This window comes from Dermacentor silvarum, unplaced genomic scaffold (genome assembly GCF_013339745.2).
Source record: "Dermacentor silvarum isolate Dsil-2018 unplaced genomic scaffold, BIME_Dsil_1.4 Seq13919, whole genome shotgun sequence".
Lineage (NCBI taxonomy): Eukaryota > Metazoa > Arthropoda > Arachnida > Ixodida > Ixodidae > Dermacentor > Dermacentor silvarum.
In genome coordinates, this window is record NW_023605726.1 from 9933 (window position 1) to 30022 (window position 20090).

Consider the following 20090-nt stretch of genomic DNA (forward strand, 5'->3'; position numbering starts at 1 on the left):
CGTTACGAAGCGGGCGAACGTACAAATATCTAGACTGTATCGCCTCACTTCGAGTGTGTTCTCTTTTTTTTTTTCGGCCACAGTTGTGCCCCGTTTTGACTCTGCTCACTACAAACAGTAAAGTCTCAAGTCTCTCTTTCACAGCCACGCACTCTCTCATCACTCGTGTCACAGTCCCTTTCAGCAGGTCGAGGATTGGGCTGACGATGTCCAGCTCGCAAGGCGAGCGTGAAGCGAGGGTACCTCTGGTCAGACAAGTCGGGAAGGGCTTCTGGTGGAGCAAGCGTCTTCGGCCGACCGATATCGGCAGGCTCAGTCGTGGATGCGCCGCAGTCGCGGAGCCACCTTGGACATGAGGATGTCAATAGGGAGCTTGTCGTCGAACAGCGAGGGCGCCTCAAGGATGATGCAGGCTGATCCCACGACGCACGTGAACGTGAACAGCAGCAGGAATAGTCGGTCCAGGACCATGGCCACGTAACGCCAGTCTTCTATGACCTGCGCGCACGTTCGGACCAAGTGACATTTTTATCGGGCCAGGGTGGGTGTGTCTGCTGCAGCAGCTATCGCGACGTGTGCAAGAGACGTGTTCCTTCGCAAGCCTTACCTAAAAAAAAAATTCGTCGCTGTTAATTACGAAACCACGTACTACCACCACTACAAAATCTATTTAGCAAAAAAAAAAAAAAAACACGACGTTCTTCAGGCATGCACGTCCTTTGAGACTTTCCTGTCAACGAAAACCGCAGATCTTCGCTATAAGCGAAGTAAGGATCGGCGTGAACTACAGAGAGCGTCCGCAAAAATCTCGATGTGTTACAGGCAAGCAACGTACCGACATTCACTGAAAGACACCAACTTGGACATTCGGCGCACCTGATCAAAGTGGTCGGCATTCTCCATGTGCTGCGCGATGAAGCGCACGTTGAACACGGGTCTGGCCAGGTCCTGGTCGAGCAGGGATCCCGGGTCGGCGCCGCCATCGGGAGGCGAAGGCAACGCCCGGAGAGGCGTCGTCACCGCCGCTCTCTGGCGGCTCGGCAGAGTGGTACGCGCATAGTGTCAGTTCCTGCGCACAACGGCGAGCTTCCTATGACGAATGTTCAATGACGGCGGGAAATGTAGAACAGGTTATCATAGCTGTTGACCGGCGTTGAGACCAGCGAATCAGGAATGGCCCGAACCACCGTCGGTGCCCTACCCACACTGCGGACCCCAGCAGTGCACAAGACAGGTATTGTCTAACTAACTCGCCCCACTCACCCACCAACCACAACAGTAACTGACAACCTGCCGTGCTTGCTTCGTGCTTATGGTGTTGGGCTGCTGAGCACGAGGTCACGGGATCGAATCCCGGCCACGGCGGCCACCTTTCGATGGGGGCGAAATGATGAAAACACCCGTGTAGTTAGCTTTAGGTGCACGTTAAAGAACCCCAGGTGGTCCATACTAATCCAGAGTCCCCAATACGGCGTGCCTCATAATCAGATGGTGGTTTTGGCACGTAAAACCCCATAATTAAAAAAATACAGTAACTGACAGCAACTCTTAAGAAAGAAAAAACGCGAAATACACTTAAACAAAACGTCACCACTTCAGAAAGCTGCTAGAAAACGTTCTGCGAGAGCATAGGCCACGTTTGTATTTTAGTATTATTGTTCTGTTAACAATCGTGAAGATACGTTTCTTTCTCTCTAGGAAAGTCGCTAGATTTCAGGGCAAAACCTCAGGAAAGCCTATGAAACGTTGAGAGTGCCGTAGTGGTCAACAAGTTATGGTGCACTCCGTCGTCTAAATGAAATTAAACCTTGATATGAGACCACACTTGTACCTGCATGCCTCATCGCACATTGTACGTCAAGCATCTTTACGTTGGAATTACCGTAGCACAGGCCGACCATTGACGACTGTGTCGACTTGCGTCAGTGTCCATTTTCGCACACATACATATCGATGTGCGTTAAGGAGCTGGCGCATACAAGGGCTGCTTAGACATCGGTAAATGTCGCCTCGACATAATTTTCATACACCGTGCAAATGCATAGTGTAGACCTTTCACACAGTCCTTCCGCACCGCTTCTTGTCTCCCTGACACGTATGTTCGTATAGCAGGCCAGAGGGTGTTTCAGTTAAGATCGCGGAAGGGCTGAACATTGATCTTGTTGGTATGCATTGAAACTTTTGGAGGGAGCGCTAAACGACATGATAAAGAAAGACAACACTGCACCCTTGCGTTGTCTTTCATTGTCCCGTCGTTTAGCTCTCCTCCAAAAGTTTCAGTGAAGATCACTAGCAGAGAATAAGTAAGCGAGCGTGCCGCGTGCAGAACGTGAATACCTGTAGCGGCGGTGGTGGTGGCGGTGGCGGCGGCGGCGGAGGAGACGGCGGAGCTCGGTTGTCGGCGGACGGCGTGGCATCGAAGCCCATGGCACTGGCATCGTCATCGTCATCATCGTCTTGGGGCCGTTTCATGAGGAGAACGGGGGGCAGGACCTTCAGGAAGACGTGCTTGACCCAGGGCGCCATCTTGTGCGCCGGCGAGCGGAAGTTGACGTTGAGCACGGCGATGGTGACGAAGACGGAGAGGGAGACGAGCACCATGGTGAAGAGCAAGTACTTGCCGAGCAAGGGCACGGCCAGCGACGTGGGCGGGATGATTTCGGAGAGGAGCAGGAAGAAGACGCCCAGCGAGAGCATGATGGAGATGGAGAGCGAGACCTTCTCGCCGGAGTCCGAGGGCAGGTAGAACACCAGCACGGAGAGGAAAGAGATGGCCACGCAGGGGATGATCAGGTTGACGGTGTAGAACAGGGTTTTGCGCCGCAGCGTGATGTTGAAGGTGATGTCCGGAAAGGGCTCCTCGCAGCACGAGTAGAACTTCTCCTTGCGCCGCGCGGGCACCGCCATGATGTCCCACTCGACGCTCAGGTAGAATTCGGACAGGTCGATGCCCACCGCGATGTCGTTGGAATCGTCGCGCTGGTGCTTGTGCTTCAGGTCGACCTGCAAGCGTGTACAGCTGCGAATCAACCTTTTCTTTTACTTATCTGGCATCAAAGGACGGCACACGGTGCCTGTTTTCTGTTCCTGCTTTCTACGCCTTGGGCAAGAACTAAGGCAGCTTCATTCAGATATTTAGCAAATTACGCACCAACCACGCATTTTTTTTTCAAGCTTTTTGTCACTGCTGCGTGCCCACTCTTGCAAGCATCTGTTAGAACAACTGAGGTGAGCGCCAAGGCAAGACACGTGAGCTTCTTTACAGACAGTCTAAACGCTGGTCTGTTCTACATTGGCTAGCTCTAGTAGGCCTGCGCATTTCAGACAGTCGCACTGAGCCGCGCTAAGCGCAATGAACATACTATACTGCCTGTCCGGTGCGTGCAAGGTGTTATAGGCAGACACTGACCGTGTATCCGTCGTAGGTCCAGGATCCAAACTTCATGAAGCAGGTCTGCTGGTCAAATGGAAAATATTGCACGTCTATCTCGCAGGAACTTTTGTAGATTGCGGGTGGTTTCCAGATGACGAGGCCATCCGAATGGAGAATGGCTTTGGTCATGATGGTTACCTCGTAGTTTCCATCAGCGCTGCTCACAGAAAGGTGCACAGTGGAGACAGGAAAATTAAAACGGATGTCATATTGCGGCAATGCATCATAAACACAATGTAAGACATGCTAGGCGAACGGCAGTCTGATATTTGTGAAGTCCAAACTAAGATTTTCGATAGTATCGTCTGTCTGGCATGCTGTGGAGGAAAGCTGTGGCAGGGTAGTCTCGTCGTGTTCAAGGCACTCCAAAGTCATGAAGAAAAACGACAGAGCAGACGTGTGGCAATGCATATTTGAGTCATGTTTATCCTCGTTGTCGACTGTCGTGCTGACTTCCGAAATCGTAAGCTGTCAGACAAACTAGCCGGTAAGATAATGCAAAGTGGATGTGATCGGATTTAATAAGCATGAAGTCCTGAAAAAAGAGAAATTCCAGCAAATATTTGACTGGCAAGTTAGGAAGCAGTTAAACTCAGCGAAGACCAAGCTCAGTATATAAACGCAGAGATGTGTACCAATGTAGAAGTATTCACCTGAATACTTCACCACCTACCCCCACAAATTTTAAATCTCACAGGTTGACAGTATGGTAATAAGGCGAGGGACCTGTACACATTTTACCTTAAATAATTACAACAACAACAGCAACAATAAATATTGCAGCATGAGCACTTTTCTTTTTTTTTTCAATTTCCGTTGTCTGTGATCGTGCCAAATTAAAGGGACGAATAGAACCTGTTAGACGTCCCTCTTCTTTAAATATATCTTGGCAAATTATAATATTAAAAACCAGCAAACAAAAAACATTGATATGATAGGCCTTATCCTCTACTTTCAGAGCTGATTCCATGGACTACAGCACCATTAGCTGCCGCCTTAAACCGAGCGGCGAGACTTAAATTTATGAAGAACATTACAAAGAAACAAAGATATCCTACCATTCTTCATTAAAATTTCCTTTAATTACCTGCATATTACAGTACCTTATTGCGCATTATTTAAATGTGTGCTCTCATTTACGCAACTATAATCACGTATATTTCGAAATATTGTTCTACGCCCCTCCGCTCAGAAATGTATTTACCTTGAGGGCAAAATGAACTAAAATATAAGCAAATAATACGGCGGCGTAGTGGAGTGCTTTCGTCGTGACGGAAAAGAAGAACGGTCGTAGAAGCACTCACTTATTGTAAAGAACAATGTCCGGCAGCCAGATTTGTTCAGCCGGTACGTGGACTTTAGTCACTCCGCCGTACTCTTCGGGGTCCCAGCGGAGCTTATAGTCGTTCCACTCCTGCGGAGAAAGAACAACGAAATGCTGCACTTCGCGCCCCATGCCTCATTACAGTCCTGGTGCATCGGACACATTTATGAATAAAGTTTGTATAGTCAGCTCAGACTGCAATCAAAAAGCATTGCAACGAGAAAGCAAGGCGCATTCCGGTTAGTTGATGCGACTCCTTGCAAGTGATAGAGAACGACATGACAGGCACTATAGGTATGAGGGAAACAAGAACATGGAAAATTTGGCTGATGTATGTTTGAATACGGCTGCCATGCATTACGGCTAGCCGCCATAGCGCATGCGTAGGCACAACTAACACGCAGTCAGACGCTATAGCGACTACAATGTTAGCTAATCGTTGGTCGCCCGCAAAAAGTCAGCCAACAAACAATAAATGCTATCGGATATTGACGCGTAATTCAATGCACACTGAACCTTCTTGCTAAGATGGATGCTTGCGATGAATCACATGCCACAGTAATTTTGCTATTTTAACCCTAGTTTGCTGCACTTTAGCAGCGTTACTGGTGCAGACTTTACAGTGGGGCAGGCCCATGGATATGCACGTCCACAATTATAAGGTAGGTTTCCAGATCTTCCTGTGGTGACCATGTTGCTGAGCTGCCCACGTTTGCTGTTAGGTTGTTACTTTCATAAAAACCACGATTGATCGATCGATGATTGATTGATTGATGATTGATTGATTGATGATTGATTGATGATGATTGATTGATGATGATTGATTGATTGAAACAACTTGCGACAGTACCGGTTAGATATTTTTTCTTCCGGACGCCACTGCATTCTTACTTTCTTCTACATTGTCATACACATCAAACGCACTAAACATGACAATCGAGAGAATTCCTTCAGAGCTGAAGCACTACATTAAAACTAGGGAAAAAAAGGAGGAAAAAAGGGGGAAAAGCGAGCCGCTACGCGTATCGCGTTTCTTTTTTAGCAGAGCAATTAGAAATGAAAGTATTCTCTTACCTGCTACCCATACGTTTGTTGTCATTATTTGATTCTTGAGGTTCTGAAAAGAAGCAAGGCACATCTCTCTCAGGTTTTTGACAACACACTCTCGCCATTTTCCGGAAAGTCGCGAGCACTTGCCGAGTGGCCAGTTAATATTCGGCCAGCCAACAGATCACTTTACTGTGGTGCTGTGCGTGCGTACGCGTGCTTGTGAATGCGTTATAAACATTGAACAGGGCGGGAACTTTTGGTTATCACCACATTTGTCTGCTGCCGACGAGGTGCGAGCCAATAAAGCTTTCGATGCATATAGCGTTTCACCATGAATGCTGCACCCTTCCTCGTTACCGCGAAGTGCATAAAGGTATTTCTCAATGCTTTCTGCGTGATAATATAAATGAATACTCGTACTCAAGTCGACACTAACAACACTGCGTGAAATGGCACTTTCCAAAAAGCCAGCAGTCAGTAATGAATGACCAGTGTTCCGTAAAAGCGGCCATACGAGTGCAGTTCGCCTCACTTCTCGATGTAAGTCTGAGCGCTCTGTCACAAACCCTATTGTTTACAGCTGCGCAACCACCGCACATCGAACCTTAATTATACAGGAGGCGTCCTGCTATGGTTCGTTCGATGGTTCTTCTGAAATCGGGCATCGTACCCGCGACCTACAGCCAGCCGACAGCTCGCCACAGCGCGCGAGATTGCGTTTCGCATGGGGGTCCACACAGCATGCTGCGCTGCAGAGGCGATCGATGGCGCGCTCACCACGTCGATGAGCTGCGACAGGCGGAGGCCCATCTTGACCGTGAGCCGGTCCGAGTTGTTGCCCACGGGCCTGATGAGCGAGCTGTATCCGTTGATGAGGTCGTGGTAGAGGCGCTTGGTGTCCGCGTTGGCCGCGCAGCACGGCGTGCGCCAGCTGAGCAGCGCCACGATGAGCGCCGACAGCCGGAGCCGCCATGCCGGCCCGCCGCCCGCAGCGGCCGGAGGCGGCACGCTCGTGGTCCTCGACGGGGTCTCGCCCATGGCACGCACCACCACCAGCCTACATGCCTCGCCGCATGGCCAGCTGCTGGTGAGCGCTGGGGGGCCCGGCGGCGAAGCTGTCCCCGCGCCGGCGTTGCCGCCACCGCGTCCGCTGCTGCTGCTGCTCCGGCGGCGTGATGTCGTCTCCGCCGGCGACGCCCTCCTTCCTCGGCCAACGCGCTCCGCATCCCCCTTCGGATGAGGCTCCTCTTCCGCGGGGCGAGGGAGAGTCGCGCGCGCGGCCGCCGAGCGATATTGCCAAGCGCCGCGCTGCGGCACGCCGCGGCAGGCGCGGCTGCGAAACAGTGTTGGAAAACGTTTGTTTTCCCTGGTTCGTTGTAGGCGTGTCCGTCTGCGTCTCTACGCATCTGCGTGGACGTGCAAGCTCGTGACAGCACCGTAGGTTTTTTTTTTTTTTTCGAGAGCCGTCGATCACGTGCACAAATCTTAAATTAATGGGGAGGACACCAATGCGGAAAATACTAAACCTTCAAAACCAAAAGTAATGCTTCTGAGGCTGGTATCTTTGCCTCAGACATTGTGTTACACTTTTTTTTTTTTTTGCACGCCTCGCTCTTTGAAATCGATCAGCCTTACATCATAGCGAGCGTTACTGCAAGACAAAATTGTTCTATTTTATCGCTGTAATGCCGTTCATTCTCTCGGCGGTTGTTGAAACCACTTCTACAACTGCTATTACTCAGTGATACCCGGGTTCCTCGGAAATTTTATTTGAAAAGTAAGTACGTAACACTAAAGAGAATAGAAAGCATAGGACCAGTGTATGTCCGTCCCTGTTTTAAAAACGCCGGCACTCTACCGTGCACTACCTATCCAAACGTATTTATGTTATCATGTTAGCCTTAATTTAATATACTAGCATTAGTCTGCTTCTTCCTTTCTTAAATATGTCGGTTCGCTTTCACTCAGAATATTTTCTCTTTGAGATGCCTCATCCAATTTTCATACGGCGTAAGCGTTAATCTGACTTCGTTTTCCTTCGCATTCCCGCACGCTTCCGTATGTCGGGTAGCAGCGCAACGTTCGGTCGCAACTGGTTGTTGTTGGCCGTAATTGGCTATATCCTGGTGCTTCGCTGACCACTCGACTGCCAAGTGCTCTCAGGGTGGGTCTCCCGAGCTGTCATCGCCGCTTTTCTAAATGTTTCCGGTAGACGCGTTGCCGGCAGCCGGCAGAGGCCGATCGCCGCCGGCAAACTCTCCTCCTTTTCCCGAATCCTCTTCCTTCTCCGTCGGGAGATGCGGGAGCAGCGGATCGATGCTCCGGGGGATACGTCGGCAGCGCGTGGACGAAGACGCGGAGCGGAGGAGGGCGGCGATGGCGTCGTGGTCGTTCCCCGGCCGACGGCGCGGCGGCGCACGACGTGGTTCTCCATCCATGGCGGGGCCGGCGGAGGCTCGTCGCGGCTCTGCTAGCGCTCTGCGCGCCCCGCTCCTGCCTGGGGAACCCGGACGCCAAGCGGCTTTACGATGACCTCATGAGCAGCTACAACCGGCTCATCCGACCCGTGAGCAACAACTCGGACCGGCTCACCGTGCGCATGGGCCTCAAGCTCTCCCAGCTCATCGATGTGGTACGTTTCGCGACATGCGCCGCGCCTATACGACGGCTGCGGGATGTGCATCGGCGGCATGATGAGCGCGAAGAACGCACGCCGCGAAAGCCTTCTAGCGTAGCGCGCACGCCACTCGGGCTCAAGAAGTGGACACGCATACGGTGTCCGTGTCCTATACATGTATCGCTGCCCGTTGTCTCTCTGTGCGCGTTAGCGCCTCCCTTGAGTCCGGGTCCGGTTCGCGCTACTCGGAACAAGGTAACTCGATTCCGTATACGAAAATTGTGCATTGCAGCGCTCGCAAAGAACGCAACGACGCTACTCCAGAAAAAAAGAAGCACGAGACAGACGCCCACAAGTGCTCCAGATCCTCCCTCCTTCCATTCATGGCTGCGTTCTTGACGCTCACCATGCCATGTGGTCAGGTTTACCACCATCATGTTCTGGCCGTAACCCTCGCTTGCCGCACCTTGTCGCCAAAATAACAGAGGCTCTGTAGCTGGGCCCAGTGTTGTTTGTTCGACGATGGGCCAACGGCGTTTTCTGACATCTCCCCATCTACTTCGTCTCCGGGTACAGTGAGACGTGCTTCTGGCACGACTACGTTCTGAGCTGCTGTCACCACTTCCAAGGCAAATTTTAGGATATATAGACTAGTTCTTCGGAGCGAAGGTTGCAGCGAATGTCAGTGTCCGGAAAAATGAAAAAAAGTATCCACTGCTGCTCCTAATTTTCCCGAAAATACACAATGACCACCCTGTGGTATTGTGTCTATACCTTTCATTATATAACCAACTAGATATAGCAGCAACCAAATGATAAATACGGCATAAACTGTAATGTTCTTTTGGTTCAGAGCTCTACACGTATTGTTCGTGGAAAGAACCAGCACGCCTCACACTCCAATTTTTCGCTTTTGTTAGTTCACTATCCTTGTCAAACAGCGCACACGCGTCCTCTAAAGCTAAGTAGCGAGGCTTAGAAAACGAACGGTAAACGACCTAAGTGAGGTCGTTCTAACTTTCTGTTAACAGCAGTACGCTAAGACGGAATGAGGAAATTAAGAACGAAGACCTCGGCTGTCTACTATAATGAAGCCGTCCCTAAGCAAAAACAGAACTATCTCGAAAGGCAAGTCACAAAACTGTTGACGCAGGTCGTATTAGCATAATAGGCAAGGAAACGCATTGCATCCGGCATCCGTACGAGCCAAAATTCGTTGTGACAACGCTAAAATACAACAAGCTTTCCGCGTATACATCAAAGGAAGGAAGAGCTATACATATGGGGTAATAGCAAACGACGCGACACAATCGATAGCGAGGCGAAAAAATTAGAGTGCATCTGCTGTTATGTATTTGTTGCGCATCGTTCAATGTGCAATGGGTTATTGAATTTCGTCTTTTTCTATTATTTCTCTTTCTTTGTAGAACCTAAAGAACCAGATAATGACAACCAACGTTTGGGTCAACCAGGTAAGTGCGCACATCACGTTACTCACATCGTACCTGCCTGTGAATTCTCGCTCTGCACGGCACAGAACTTGCCGAACAACTTATTGAGCGCCCATTGAGTACATGTCGGAACAGTATACATCTACAATATAGGTGACAATCAGATGCTCGTTGGAATACACCGTGTACCACAACAGCAATCACGCGCTATACATAACATAGGAACATACTTTTGTTTCTTCTTTTCTTTTTGTCGTTATGCTGCGCGTTATATCAAATTTATACAGTTATATAATACGAATGTCGTAATTCCAAATTAACGACAGAGCTGTAGCACAAGTTCCTCCGAAGTATCTAGCTCTTATGCGCTTCGTTGAAGTATTACGACCGTTTTTTTTTTTTTTTTCTCGCAACATGCATGCAGGTAAAACGTTCAGCTTGCACCGAAATTTGTGGCGATCGACACGCTGTTTGTTTAGAGAAATGGATCGTTATCTGCTGCGTGCGAACACTAAACATGGATTAAAATACATTGGGGCGGACAACAAAAAAGTTCACGTCTAGAGACCGTCACTAACCGTTCGGGCTTTTAAAAAAGATGCTTCAACACCATTTAGGTCGATCAGTCACGTAACTCAGTAACAAAAACCATCTCCAGTATATAGCCTTCCATACGTAACTGTTGTATGCATAATGCAGCATAACACTGGCATGTATTAACTGCATCAATGCTTACAGCCTTTGCTACCAATAGATGGTATAGAAATCCACGCCCCAGCGACGGCTGACTCTTCATAAGTACCAGAAATATATCGCTAAGGTTTTGATTTTACTGGCTGCAGGAGCCGGAAGTGATTGTAGAGCCGGAAACACGTCATGACTACCACGTTTTAGACATTAGCGATTAGCCTTCCCACTCCAGCACTTAACACCCGTAGCGTCAACGCACCATTGAATGGTTTTCCGCAGGAATGGTCGGACCACAAGCTCAAGTGGGACCCGCAGGAGTACGGGGGTCACTGAACTTACGTACCTGCGGAACAAATATGGCTCCCTGACATTGTCCTCTACAACAAGTGGGTCACACATCGCTAACCACTTAGTTTGCCGCAGCCCTGCGCATGCGTCGAATTTTAACGCGTAACGATTTAGCAGCGCACCTTCTCTCATGAACGCTATACGACTGCGCACAGTGGACTTAGTGCGCAATATTTGGAAGTAATCCCTTTGTTCCTTTTTTCTTTCTTGTGATCCGGGGATTTAAACTATAAATCGTTTTCGTTACTCTGTATTTATGGGTTTGTTGCTGCTGTCACAAGGTCTCTGCAGCTAGGTTGTTCCGATCACAATGCCCATCGATTCGTTAATAAAGTATGACGTTCTAGAGTTGGCACATCAACCTCTGTCGATGTGCTATGTCCACAAAAATAGATTTCTTAGAATGCTCAACTCAAAGGCTCGTTTAGAATGCGATTAAACTTGTAACAAATAAGCTCGTTTTAGAATGTCATATGCCAAGAAGGAAAGCCATCTTCCACTCAAAAGTGCCCGCCATAGTTGCATAGTGGATATGGCTTCGCGCTGCTGAGCTCGTGGCCGCGGCTTCGATGGGCGAAACTCGAATCGGGCGAAATGCAACAACGCCCGTGCACTTAGATTGAAATGCAAGTTAAAGAACTCCAGGTTGTCAAGATTAATCCAGAACTATAGGGCATGCCAATCAGATCATTGCTTTGGCACGTGAAAACCCCAGAATTTCATTTTTTTCCCTTCGAAAGGCTCTCTTGTTACATTTATGTCGGTTAGAAATGCCTTTATTTACGTAACTAAGGCGTAATAATATTGGAGCAATTCATTGTACGAGTGTTTTAAGAAAATTAACGTTCATCAAGGGTATGGAGACATGAGCCATATAGACAGTTCGAAGCACCCTTGCGGGTGTAAATTACTTTGCAGTAAAGGGATGGGAATTAGACTATAGGAAAACTCCTTTTCGAAAACGTTACTCCGCGTGAAAGACCCTGCGATAAAGCAAGGGTATGATGTTTCTTTCTTGACACCATTATCACACGGCATTTATGACGATTATTTCATGTGCTAAAATTACGCAATAAAGGGGTGCGCAATTAAAAAAAGTGTATATTAGGTGTGCATAATTTCGACCGAAACTGTCCGTGTTGTAGAGTCGAGCGAATCGTTGGCAGGCGTTTTATCTCCCGCTAATGCGCAGTGCTGACGGCAACTACGAGGTGACCATCATGACGAAAGCCATAATTCACGAGGACGGCCGGGTGGTGTGGAATCCACCGGCCATATACAAGAGCTTCTGCCAGATCGACGTGCAGTACTTCCCGTTCGACAAGCAGGACTGCTTCATGAAGTTCGGATCCTGGACCTACGACGGATTCCAGGTGACCTCAGCTAGTATAGACGTCCCGATTTATTTATTTATTTATTTATTATTTATTTATTTTATTTATTTATTATTTATATTTATTTATTTATTTATTATTATTTATTATTTACAGGATTGGAAATGTTGCCAACAAGCTGGCTTTTCCAAACTATGAGTTGTTAAATGAATGAAGGGTGATGACTGGCGAAGAGAAATATTTCAGCTATTTAGCTGCCACCTGTGATGTCCCAAGACTATGGCGCTCTCGTTTGAAACCACCGCCCCTTCCCTTCCAGTACGGCCGCCGATGAAAAAAGAAGTTCTGGAAGTGGACATAAAAGAAATTTTGGGTTGAGCATTTGCAGTGTAAACGATTAAATCGCAGAAGCGAAGGTATAGTTAACTGCCAAAGTTACCACGTCTGGGCCACTGGAACTTCACTTCCTAAATTATTCTGTATCAAAAATAGAAAACCAATAATCAAAACAAACAGAAAATGTGCGGGGGGTTACGCTCGTTGTAGACGTATGTAACGAGTTGGTACAGGCGGCGGAAAGGCGGCGATGTTGATGGTATCTTCTAGCCTCGTGCCGTACATTGAGAAGGTGTTGATCCCTTCAGCGTACCGACTCGAGGTAGCTGGCCAGAAGCTTCGAGAAAACGGTATTTGATCACATCGACCAATTAATTAAGCAACTGACTTCATCTGATCTCTGGCGATAAGATTATCTTCAATGTCCAAGCGTATGCACGCATGTCCAAACTCTTCCGCGCAACTATCCGGCCCCGAAGCGTGCCGGCCACACGCTCGACCAGTCCCAGCAGCTCCAGCCAAGTTCCCCGACTCCCTTGTTTGATCGTGCGCTTCACCTATTTACCGTGCGCCTCCCTTTCCGCGAATCCCGAGACACGCAAGGCCCATTCGAGAAGAACAAACAAGAACGAAACTCAGCGAGCAATACAGTAACAGAACAGACCCTCTTAACAGGCAGAAAAACAAGAGACCGTTGTGTCAGCGTACGAACTATGCACACGCGAAAAACTGCACACACGTGACGTTGCCCGTGCACGTTGCAACCTTTTCCACGCTTGTGCAATATACAATGCAAGGCCCCCCACCGAGTCCACAGCGGGAGCGCATTCACCTCAAACTAAATGAGCCCCTCGTTAAATAATTGCGCGCCCCGTTAACGCGAACGCTACACGCGAGCCCAGCCTTTGTCCCCAACCCCACGAACTCGTCGCGGTCAACCCGCACCGCAAGAACTGCCTTCGCGCCCACGGATCCACTCGCGTATCGCGCTCTGTGCTCATGGCGCCTCATCGACGTGACAAAGCCGTTCATGGCGGAAAAACCGCGAAAATTAGGACACGGTCACAAGTTGAGACTGAACGGCACAAGTGCTGTCTACCAACTGCTTTATTGAGGCGAAAGCATTAGATGGCTCATGGGTCGAAAATTTGAGCGTCCGGAAAGTTCAATGGCACCAAAATTCAGTGGCACAAAAATTGGGACTCGAACCCTCGACCTTTGGTGGCAGTCGAACCCATGACCTTTTGTGTTAATCAAGGCGATATTAATTAAGGCACAGTTAATAAGATATAGTTAATTAAGGTACTCGAACCAGGGCTTGGTGTTAATTCGAGGCCTTTGGTGTTGATTAGGGCGAATTATTTAGGCACAGTTATTAAAGTAAAGGTAGGTAAGGCACTGGAACCGACGACCTTTAGTGGGAGAAAAGTAATAGGAAGTAACAGCGCATGCGAATTAGAATGTCAAGTAATTTAATGAATGTCTCGTGAGCACGCAGGCTTTGGCCTTCATCCTCTTTAGCGTATGCTAAAGTGACTGTCAACTGTTTGAAGAAACGTAAGGAAGGGCATAGAAAGGGCTCATGCAGGGAACAACTGCTCATGCTCCGTTTGGTTGATACCGTTGACTTCTATCTCGCCTCCGACATTAAACGACTCCTCATACGTGCTTTTTTTCGCTGTGCAGGTGGACCTGAAGCACGTGAGCGAGATTCCGGACACGAACATCGTACCGGTGGGCATCGACTTGACCGAGTTTTACCTGAGCGTCGAGTGGGACATCATGGCCGTGCCGGCCATGCGGCGCGAGAAGTTCTATTCGTGCTGCGAGCAGCCGTACCCGGACATCACTTTCAACATCACGCTGCGCCGCAAGACGCTCTTCTACACCGTCAACCTCATCATTCCCTGCGTCGGCATCTCCTGCCTATCCGTCCTCGTCTTCTACCTGCCTTCGGACTCCGGCGAAAAGGTCCGTCAGTCATTTCATTAAGCATCGTTAAAGGCCGATCACCAGTCGCTTAATTTTGGTGGCTAATGAGAGTGAAGTTAGAAGTTGGAAGTCGGGAAAACGTTAGGGACTGACTGCGATGACACCGTCGTACCGCCAAAACAGTCGTAGCAACGCAAAGATACCTATAATAACTTCAGCGCGCAACTACAATTTCCAATGCAACAGTCCCGTCTCAGTTGTCGCAGACTGAACTACAGCCATCTTTATTGTCAAGTGTTCAGGCAGGAACTTAGGCAGTAGAGCTCCTCTAGATCCAGCGCTAGCCAATGAAGGCGACCTTTGCATGCATTTTAGGGTTAACAAGCAAAGATTTATTTTTTCCGTTTTTCCCCCGCAATAGTGAATCTGTTTCAGTAAAACGCAGCTGTTTCAGTAAACGTGCCACGCGTCTGCTTCGCTAGAACTGCTATAGAAGTTTCGCAGGCGCGGTTCTGATGCGCGTCAGCAGCACACACTTCCGGCGGCTTGTAGCAATAGAACTTCAATGCTCGCGCCTATCCGCTCCGGCGAGCTGATTGGAGGCGCAAAGGCAGATGGCACACCAATACGGCTGCACTTCCGGCTTCAAAAACGTGAAAAACGTGACTCCTATTTTTTCTTTCCCTCCATGGGTTTAGCAAGGCATTAGATAGATAGATAGATAGATAGATAGATATATAGATAGATAGATAGATAGATAGATAGATAGATAGATATAGATAGATAGATAGATAGATAGATAGATAGATAGATAGATAGATAGATAGATAGATAGATAGATAGATAGATAGATAGATGATATATAGATAGATAGATAGATAGATATATAGATAGATAGATAGATATTTGAAGCAGAGGAGGAAGGAGGAGAGGCCGGTCGGAAAAGTGTCTCCCGAAACTGCTACTCCTCACCGCAGTAAGGGGGAAAGACAGGTAAAGGTAACTGAATGTATGTGGTCCGAGCAGACACCGCGTTCTTTGAATGGTCCCCCCAGTGACAGGCTTTAAAACGCAGGTGTCGCTGTCGATATCGATCATGCTGTCGCTGACGTTCTTCTTCTGGTGCTGGCCGAGATCATCCCGCCCACGTCGCTGGCCATGCCGCTACTGGGCAAGTACCTGGTGTTCACCATGATCTTGGTCACAGTCTCGGTGCTGGTGACCATTGCCGTGCTCAACGTGCACTTTCGATCGCCGTCGACGCACCGCATGGCGCCCTGGGTGCGCCGCCTCTTCGTGCACCTCATGCCGCGTCTGCTGCTCATGCGGCCGCCGCAGTACCGCATAGAGGTGAGTGATACGCTCTACAAGGGCCTATTTAACGACGAGTCTTTGAATGTGGGCCTCGTTCATAAGTGGTCCAGAAAGTCGCAGGAGCACGAGTTCTTGCTCGAGCGCCTGATACGCTGTTCCTCCTCGAGTACACGTGAATTTATAAACACTTGCCTCTTCTCTCTAAATATCGCTCTCCTTTAACCTTCCAACATGCTGGGCATCAACTCGACATACCTTTCCACTTACTATATTCACCGGAGATCGTAGATGCAAGTGTGCTACGACGCGAGACATTGAAGAGGACATGCCGAGCACAAACTGAGACATAGCATACACGAGTGCGCACGGCATGTTGCGAAACTTTGTCCACCGCCTCGCGTTTATGTGGCACAAGGTGCACCTACAATGTTCTAGAATCAACCAACTGTACAGTTCTCGTTGTCGGAGCCGTCCAGTGACATGGGCAGTCAATCCGTTAGTTCCACGACTCCGTGCCACGGCGGATTGTTCAAGTGTAACGTTCGCATTAGGGAACAGAATTCTGCGAAGCCATTCGCGCGAAATAACGGTATACGTAATAATATGCAACGACGAAACCTTGAACAAAACTACTCAGTAGCTAGCCTATGCTAATTTCTTGGGAATGAAAAGGTTTATAAATTACGTCCCACCAATGTGGTTCACTAGAGTCTCGTCTTGATAACGCTGCCATTCACGGCTTTTGGCGAACGTGGCAAGTTGGCCTCCATGCTGGTATGATATTGAAGACAATGTCTTCCTTGGCAAGTTACCACCACGTTTCCGTATCGTTATATGTCTGTTTTGACCCGTTTCTAGCTTCCTTCGTGGCCCGATCCAGAAGATCATCATCATCATCATCATCATCATCATCATCATCATCAGCCTATATTTTATGTCCACTGCAGGACGAAGGCCTCTCCTTGCGATCTCCAATTACCCCTGTCTTGCGCTAGCGTATTCCAACTTGCGCCTGCAAATTTCCTAACTTCATCATCCCATCTGGTTTCTGCCGACCTCGACTGCTGCTTCCTTCTCTTGGTATCCATTCTGTAATCCTAATGGTCCACCGGTTATCCATCCTACGCATTACATGAACTGCCCAGCTCCATTTCTTCCGCTTAATGTCAACTAGAATATCGGCCATCCCCGTTTGTTCTCTGATCCACACCGCTCTCTTCCTTCTCTTAACGTTAGTCCTAAGATTTTTCGTTCCATCGCTCTTTGTGCGGTCCTTAGCTTGTTCTCGAGCTTCTTTGTTAACCTCCAAGTTTCTGCCCCTATGTTAGCACCGGTAGAATGCAATGATTGTACACTTTTCTCTTCAACGACAGTGGTAAGCTCCCAGTCAAGACTTGGTAATGCCTGCCGTATGCACTCCAACCCATTTTATTCTTCTGTAAATTTCTTTCTCGTGATCAGAAATAGCGAAGTCTAAATATAAGTGTCACTGGGGCCACTGGGTATGTACAACTGGGGCCACTTAGTACGTGATACTATGATGATGATGACGGTGATTGTGACGATGATGATGATAACTTATGAGAAAATTTTGGAAGGCGATTCAAGCTCTATTTGACGTCGATCAAGCTTCGTCGCTAGAGTGAGGCTTTGCAATAAATCATGCGGTTTATACACTATTCTCATGCCCAACTCGCCCAGGAAGACATTGTCTTCCAACGACTTCAACTAGACATTGAAACGCCTTCCAGCTTTTTTCGATCGATCATCATCTAGTATGCACGTTGTCCCGTGTAGACTTGGCGCACATACGCACTTTTTATAATGTCACTATCTCTTGCGCGCAATTCTTCCTCTCTCACCCCTTCTGCACGCTCGAAGCAGATTTCACTTCATTGTCACGAAGTATATGTGTGCGTTCAGTATTCCTAGTTCAAGTCGTTGACAAAGGACAAGTACACAGAAATAATAAAAAGTTCGCCCTTAATTATCATGACGCCATGCGCGACGCCTTGCTGTATCACCTTTACACGGAGGCTGTCGCTTTCTGCATCTGGTAGGGAGCAACTTCTAAGCAGGGTCCCCCCCCCCCCCCCCCCCCGCGCTTGCGGAAGCGCGGGAGATTTTAAAACGAGCAGGGAACTTCAGTATATGGGATTGTGGCTTCAAGGGGAGTCTGTCATTGGTTCGCAGGTGGACGAAGGTTCCTCGTCGTCGGCCAAGTCGGCACACCAGGGCAACGCGCACGTGGACGATTCTATGATCCTGCCGGAGCCACTGCTGTTGGCGCGGCCGCAAGGGCTGCGCAAGCAGACCCCGTGGTTGGAGATCAGCCGCCTGGGGACATCGAGCGAGCTATCCACAATGCCATGTTCATCGCGCAGCACATTGACAACAACGACGACTTCGAGAGCGTGCGTGTCTTTATATGAACCGCGTGTTTGTAAACGTTGTGACGGGGTTCTTGTTAAACGATGAGGCAGGAAAGTAGATGCCAGATACGCCAACTCTGCTTCTCTTTATACATACATACCTCCCACTTTTAATGATAATATTCGGTAGCAAACCATCGAAAATTTTCCTCAACATGTGCATCTTACTTTCGGATCACGGCTGCTTCGAAGTCAGTGCCGAGAGAGGCGGTATCAAGGCACTGTGCTTCGAAAGCTCGGCTGTCAATGTAATACTCCCGCAACAGCGTCTTCACAGGCACACGGCACAATTTACGTCCAAGGTAACACACACACATAGCCAACTTACCAACTGTTCTGCCACCGCGCGACGGGTTACAATGTTGCACCGAGCGCACGTTAAATCGCACCCGGGTGCGGTGCGACCTGTTCCTCACGCAACGCAACACTTTTGCCTGACTTCAAGTTGCGGATTCGAGGAAGTAGCTGAAAACGTACGAGGTCTGACCCATAAGTTTGTGCAGTACGTTTAAAATAAAAAAAATATTTCACAAATTTTTAGATACATCCGATGTGGTCACCATCTAAATACTCGTAATACACAGCGCGAGAACAAACACGGGGACGAATAGCAGACACGGACAAGCGCTGAACCTTTGTTCTCGCGCTGTGTATTACCAGTATGAATAACCAACTAGCCCAGTCACCCACCTTCTAAATACTCCCCGTTAGAACCGATACACTGGTTCCATCTGTTTCACGGCCTTCCCGAAAACGCTGGACCGACTTGAATACAGTTGTTTCCTTTAGGGCATCCTTTCCCAGGCATTTAGAAAAATTTGATGCATTTCTGCGCCACTCTTTCCCCAATTTCACAAGAAACTTGATATTAATCCTTTGTTCCGTCTGTTCGTCGATCTCAATCTCGACAGACTAAAAAGGGTAGCACAAAAAGTTCACGAATAAATTATACCTTGCCATGCCGAAGTCCGGCTCGTACGAGAAGTCGACCAGGTCCTTTCGAGTTGAAAGAGTGGGAAAGCGGCGCCGCTACACTCCCACTTTTTTGCTGACTCACTGCACGAACTTTGAGACAGGCCTCGTAAGGTGTGCTTCTGTGCGTTGCCCGTTGGCGGCATATCAATACCGTCAAGCCAGCAGCGTTCCATGCTGTAGCGTAACTAAAGGGTCGGCGTCTCTTTTGACTTCTGTACGAACCGTCTGCTACACCCCTTTGACTTTCTTTTGTCCCTCTGTGCAGATCCGCGAGGACTGGAAGTACGTCGCCATGGTCCTGGATCGGCTCTTTCTTTGGCTCTTCACAATCGCCTGCGTTGTCGGCACGGCAGGAATTTTCCTCCAGGCTCCGTCGCTCTACGACCAGACCGACCCCATCGACGTCAAGTTCTCACAAGTGGCTCGCCGGATGAAGAAGGATTATCCCTGGACAGATGTCTGAAGACCGCACGCACTGGGACGACTGGTTAGATCAGCTCACAGTGGGACAACACGACGCACTTTAGAAGACCATACGTGTTGCTTGAAAGCCCATTGATAATAGCATCACGGTGTGACCGACTAAGTTTCAAGAGTGGCGGGACTGACGATTTAGTTCCCACGCTCACCAACTTGACAAATTTATCGATCGTCCAAAAGTGAAGGAGGCCGTGACGACGCCTGACTGTACCTGCTCAAATGTAGTTCTACGTGAGAATCAAATTTGCGAATTTGCCCCCAAAAATAAGAGCAGTGTACTATATATATAGTTGCCCGATTCGCAGAATTCATATTAACATTGTTCATGAAGGAGTGATGTGATGACTTAGATCAGTACCCAATGTTGTGTTAAT

General features: G+C 48.7%; 2 pseudogenes; one reads left to right on the forward strand and one right to left on the reverse strand.

Annotated features, from left to right (window-relative positions):
• Positions 1-263: 263 nt before the first annotated feature.
• LOC119434631 (acetylcholine receptor subunit alpha-like 1) lies at positions 264-6854 on the reverse strand (annotated as a pseudogene).
• A 1211-nt stretch (positions 6855-8065) lies between these two features.
• Positions 8066-19979, forward strand: LOC119434630 (acetylcholine receptor subunit alpha-like 1; annotated as a pseudogene).
• Positions 19980-20090: the final 111 nt, after the last annotated feature.